General features: G+C 37.0%; 1 long non-coding RNA gene across 1 annotated transcript; it reads right to left on the reverse strand.

The window, feature by feature from the left end:
* Positions 1–2,005: 2,005 nt before the first annotated feature.
* On the reverse strand, positions 2,006–3,620 carry LOC112167975. The gene is made up of 3 exons (XR_005810662.1): positions 3,539–3,620; positions 3,114–3,215; positions 2,006–2,444 (listed from the first exon to the last, which is right to left on the reverse strand). It is a non-coding gene; the product is annotated as an uncharacterized LOC112167975 (long non-coding RNA).
* Positions 3,621–6,467: the final 2,847 nt, after the last annotated feature.

Consider the following 6,467-nt stretch of genomic DNA (forward strand, 5'->3'; position numbering starts at 1 on the left):
TATGTCCAACCACACATGCCTTCTAACCATATACCTTCCAACACTAGCCATATACCCTTATATAGTCCACACTTACCATGGTCATCAATAGTCTCATTAACCATATCATGATCAAATAATAATCATATATTTAAAATATAAAACCGGATAAACCATAAATAGAGTAATAAACACAAAATAAAAATAAACCTTAAAATAAATAAATAAAATAAATTTTTATTTAAATCATAAAATTTCCAACAGAAGTCACAAAGCTCCAGTGCCTTGTACAGAAACAATTGCATATTCATGGCAAAGCAGCAAGATCGACTTTAGTTTATATATACAGCTCTATGCGCGGTGTGGGTCTTGTCCAATTCAATATGATCTTCACTTTTGGAATGGCACCTGCAAGAACTGAAGGACATGTCTCGCCCCAAATTATGTGATTATGCTGAAGCAATCATCTCTAAAAAAGTTAAATAGGGATAGTGCGTGGAAGCTTGTCACCAATGGAAAACTAGGTGACCACAGTGCATCAAACAAACAATTAAATTAATTGACTTGAAGGCCCAGAAGAATCACATGTGCGTGGTCTCTACAATTTACCTCAATTTTCCATTCAAATTTGAAAGCCGACGCAAAGGCGGGAGTAACCAATTCGCTGTATATAAAGAGAAGTTTTGAACTATGTCAAATTGATCATCGAGTCAGCTGGCTTCACGCATAATGTAGAATGACAAGATCACAAAAACGACTTCGTACAGATACCAAGTTCTGGTGGAGCGAATCTTAAAGAAATTATCAGTGGCTTGCTGAAGCATTCTGATGGAGGCTGGCGACGGCGTACATCACTTTGGTGCACCTGCAAATAGGGACAATGTTAAAGCTGATGGCAACGTTCGGGAACAAACTCATCATGGATCTTGAGGCAGCGCTGTGTTCATCATGGTCTGCATCTTCATGCAGTATCTTAATAAATGGTGGCGGCCACAAAGCGGTCAAACGCCATTTGGTGGGTGAAACCCTATAGCTGATTTTATAACTAAAAAAAAATGGAGTATTTCCCCCTCATTTTCCTATTTGGTTGCGAAGCATATTCAAATCCTCATTAACGGTGAAGGAAATTTTGTGACAGTGCAATCACAAATCACTCTCTATAATTAAAGGAAAAGGATCATGGTGCGGAAATAAAGAACAAGCCTCTCTTGGAATGAAGCTAGAGAGAGAGAGAGAGAGAGAGAGAGAGAGAACAAATTGAGTGCAGAGGTGGTCAAGACTGACAAGGCATTTCACAAATCGGCGATTTGAAGGCACACCTTCAATATGATACAATCATACGTAAGCCGCACCTTGAAGTGGAGGCATTTACAAACATCGACATATTAGTGAACTAAAAAACTCACTAATAAATTCAATCCACGTCAATAATTTCATATTTGACTGGTCAAGAAACATGAGTTACAGACCCCATTAGATACACACGGTAAGTGACTCGATCATCAAGAAAACCATTACAATAGACGAAATGTGTCTACCTTTGATGTGCTAAATCAAGCAGTTAGAGTAACTCCAACAACTTCCTCATATTTTAATTTTTCTCTATTTTAGAGAAAAATGAGTATCTTTTGCTCCAACAGATTCCATATAATTATCCTCATTTTAGGAATAGTGAGGAAAGAGAAAACCAAATTCCCTAACTTTACAACAATTTCTACAATTTTAAGGAAGAATTATGAAGATTTTAGAGATTGTTGTAAAATAGAGAATCTGTTGGAGTTAGAGAAGAAAAATAGGCTAAAGTTTTGACTTTTGCTTCCCTATAATGCAGAAATTATAGAAAAATTGTTGGAGTTGCTCTTAATCAATGCTAAAAGAAATATAAATTAACTTGATTAAGGGGAACAAATAAATTAATTACATTAATTGATAAAATTATTTAATTAATGTGATTAATTTACGTTAAAAGTTAATTTAATTAAATTATTAGCTAAGTCAAATCAAATCAATTAATTCTCAAACCAAACCGAACTAGGACTTGATTGCAGAAATGAATGAATGATAATTGACGGTTCCAAATTGAAACTCAATTGCATTCATAAAAATAACAACCATTTGCTCAAAAGAGGGGCCTTCAGAATTCTAGACGAAACCTCTAGCAAGAAGAAAAATTATCTGCAAGGTCCAACACTTAAACACCTAAGTTTCTCATCAAGCTCGTAGAAGATTAACAAGCACCAGACACACGTGTCGATTCATTCGCCATCAAATCTGAAGAACGCTTACCATGTGACACCACTCGTGGTTCAAGTCCGATCAAGATAAAGCTTCCACAACCCTTGATTAAGTCAACACTTACCATGTGACACTACTCGTGGTTCAAGTCCGATCAAGATCAAGCTTCTACAGTCCTTGATTCAAGCCTCATCTTCAAAATTCGCTAAAATAGGACATTGAAGATACAACTGTACGATTCAAAGTCAAGTCATCGTCACCCTTGGATAGGAGATTAAATCAAGGGAATATTCTTGTAAAAGAATAGAGCCACAGAGATATTGTTAAATTAATACAAATTATTTTGTATCCATATTTCTTGGTTATTTATTTAATTTTCAGGAAATTGTGTTTGCATACTTCTAGTGTGTAGTATATTTGTGGACTAATATTTTCCTAGGCTTTTATTTAGAAATGAATAAATAAATAAAAAACCTTCATATATGAGGAGCACGCCCAGTAATCCAGTATACAAGTCTTTGGGATTAGCCCAAGTGGTGATTGAATTGGGAATTAAATTAGAATAATTAGGCTTGCAAGATTAAGGGTTCGATTGTGTTCTGATGTAGCCAGAGTACGTCTGGTTGTCTAGTATACAGGGAAGCATGCAAGCTATACTAGAAGATAAATAACTTTTGTTCAGCAAGGAAAAGATAATTAACTAGTTCACTTCACTACAATAGATATTGTGCACGAGGATCGATATCCATTTTTTTTTTATGGTGTTTCTTTTGATGTCAATTAAATATTATGTCTGCTTCAGGCCTTACGGGGCATATTAAATGTCTGAAATGAGGCATCTACGTTTCAATTGAAATATATATATGTTAGACTGTTAGATAGAGTTCAGAACAACACACCTTTGGTGCCTCCGCCACATAGCTTGCAGTCGAACACAATATACACACACGCGTGTGTTTATGTGTCTCTGTGGCTGTTACTCACTTCCTCTCGGCAGATTACTGAGAAAAAGATCAGATGGAAGGATTTGTTACACACCTGCTTAAACAGAAACTGGCTCTGAGTTCAAGAGGACCAAGATGGCAATCATCTGCATTTGCAGCTGCACCTTTCTTATTCGTTCCTTTTCTTCCCCTTTTTTCTCTCTTTCCTGGTATGTTTCGCCTCTACCATAGTACCATTCAAAGTTTATTTTGAAGCTTTGAAGGCTTTGGCTTGTTTATATAAAGTAGGCGAAGAGATGAAGAACTGGATTCAAGTGCAGGTGCAAATGCAGATAACTAACATATTGGCAAAGCTTCAAATGCTGTCGATTATCTATTACCTGTATATGTTAATACTTCACCAAGTGCTAGGACTTGGAAGATTTATAGGGTTCATAGAGTTGGACTTTCTCAATAGACTATGTCTACGTGCTAGTATTTTGCCTATTTATAAAATAAAATAGTACACACACATTAGATAACTTCAATTGGTTTGATGTGAAATGTTACGGTTTCATTCTTGTTAAAAGTAAGTCTTTTCATTTTTCACTCGAAACAAATAAAAAAGATTCTTTTAGTGAGAACCAAATAAGATGTTACCAACCGACAATATATTACTGCCTAAATTAATGACGATTTAATTTCTGAAAAAAAAAAAAAATCAGCTACTTATACTCAACTCTCTGTCTTTCTTAATTGAACGTGTTATCTTTGGTAAGCCTTGCAATGACCATGATGCATAATCAAATTAATAGTCAAACGATATCTGATATGATTATTAACTTACTCATATGATTCATACATGGAGATCGATCTTATAGCATTCAGATTCAGACTATGAGACCATATTACATGTCAGTGAATGTTGTCACACCCAAACCCTATTATTGATGATACTGTTTAACACTTGAGATATTTGAATGAGACTTGATTCCATAAATGAAGGCAACCGTGCATTTCATGTGGTATTCGGTTGTCTGAGCGTCAAATTTCAAAGAACAACAGTACATGGGTAACATTCGATGGGGATGGAGAACATAAAAGCAAAGCCCTAGCATTAGTCCGGGTGTACTATTATGGATCAGATAAGGATTTCACGACCTAACCAGCTCCATTATTAATGGTACGTATATATCATCCAAAACCATAACAGAGAGGGCGGGGCACTACAACTAAGTATCCTGTTTCTTATATTTGTCCCAATAGGTCAGGCCCACGTGATGAAGAGCCACCGACCACGTGGGATTTCGTCGCCTGTATAATCACAGGATGCCAAGTGTCGTCTTTACCTGACACTCCACCTGAAATGGACAGATGGGACTGGGCAATCCAAGTGCGCGCCCGGCTTTTCCTTCCTTTATTTTCTGGGTAAAAATCTAAAAAGTGGACTGGTGGGGATATGTATGTGATCGATGACCTAATGGGTTCAACAGTTCAACTTCAAGATAGGGTTTCCAACTCAATCACCGAATATATTCAAGAGGAGCAAAACTATGTGCTTTTTTATTCATCATGGGATAGCTCTTCTGGTAGTGTAAGCAAAGCTAGACTATCTGTGGCATGGAGAGCTACGATCAGACAGAGATAGTATATCTGTATCTCTCCGAGTGGTGTGTGTTTAGGTTAAACGGTTTATGAATGGCCGTGTGCTCCAAAATGTGAATAGGGATAATGAGGCACCCATATATCATGACCTCTCTGAGTGTGACCAATCTAACTTTTATGATTTGCTTGGGAAATGCACACAATGATTAGGTCAATTCAGTAACACTACTTACCGGGATATCGGCCACTTAACGACGGCTAGAATGTTTGGTTTAGAAAATCTGCTACCGATTAATAAACTTTGCCGAGTTCTTGTGATTGTCAATCTATGTATCAAGCTCATTAAATTTATATATATATATATATATATATATATTTTGACACCTCATTGAATTTATATGGTTTGGAACACTTTTGGATTTTTTAGCTTAATGGCCGAAATGCTTCATAACTTTTTTCCACAATAACTTGTTAATTTTAGACCTAATAAGAGATATATATATATATATATATATATACATATATATTTTTTTTTTTGCCAATGTTCTCATCTTCCTGGTAATATTCTAAAAAAAAAAAAGTGTTCTCATCTTCTTAAATTTGATAACTTTCGTCCAATTATCAGTCGCTCGATAATCATCTACATTCTAATATCAACTAAAGGAAATGTCACCTCATGTATTTGGCACTGGAGGACACATAACAATAGAATTGGATGAAATTTTATTAGATCAAGCGCAATGGGTTGGATGAAATTTTATTAGATCAAGCGCAATGGGAACATTAGCAGGAATGGGAACATTAGCAGGATTGCGGAAAGTTAGTGTGCAGTTGAGAAAAATAGCAAGTTAGTGCCGAATTTAAGGCGGAGTTTTGTCTTAACCTTTTTATAAGTTTTGAAATATCAGTATTAGAAGGGCCTCACACATTATGTGTGTAAGAATTAATATTATTATCTTTTTAAAAAAGGGTTGCAGTTTTTCATGAGAGTTGACAATTTTTTTCATGTATTTATCTTTCTTTTTTTTTTTTTTTGAAATAGGAGTTGAATTCATTAGATCAACAGAAAAATGGCTGAAGTCTACCAAAACTTACACAAGAAATCTGGCAAGAAAATTCGGAGTAACCTACTTAAGCTAAAGCAAACCTTTAAAGATCACTAGGACGCTCACATTTAAGCGAGCCTATACAAGAATGAAAAAACCTCGCCTCCTACAGAAAAGAAATCATTCAACTAGCCCTCACTTGCCAATCACGCAATTGTGGTACAAACAAGAGACTAGAAAGTCATAGAAGACTCATAGAAGTTAATCCACCCTCAAACAAGATCATACCCTAATAAATTAGGGCCCATATTGTCTTGATCTGAGTCCAAGCCCGTAGGCCCAAGCCCAAATCAAACCTTCTCTAGCAGGAATAGGCCCCTGCCCCATCGGCCGAATGTTGGGCCCAGGCTCAGAAACCCAGGCCCAAACCCGAGCCAACAAGGGAGATGCATCCCTGCACACTGCTCCTTCGCCGCCACCGTCAGACTGTTCTCCGGCAACGAACCATAACTCTGGCGACCGGCTTCTCCAACCGTGCATCACCATCCCAATCAAAGACCGCTGAAGCCTCTGCCTTCCGGGCCCCGACCTCTCAACCAGACACGATCGGATCTTCGCCGCCAAGCCTAACTCAAAGCCTTGCGACCTCAAGCTCAGACGCCGCCGTTTTAACCGACTC

The sequence above is a fragment of the Rosa chinensis genome, chromosome 5, assembly GCF_002994745.2.
Source record: "Rosa chinensis cultivar Old Blush chromosome 5, RchiOBHm-V2, whole genome shotgun sequence".
In the NCBI taxonomy this organism is placed as follows: domain Eukaryota; kingdom Viridiplantae; phylum Streptophyta; class Magnoliopsida; order Rosales; family Rosaceae; genus Rosa; species Rosa chinensis.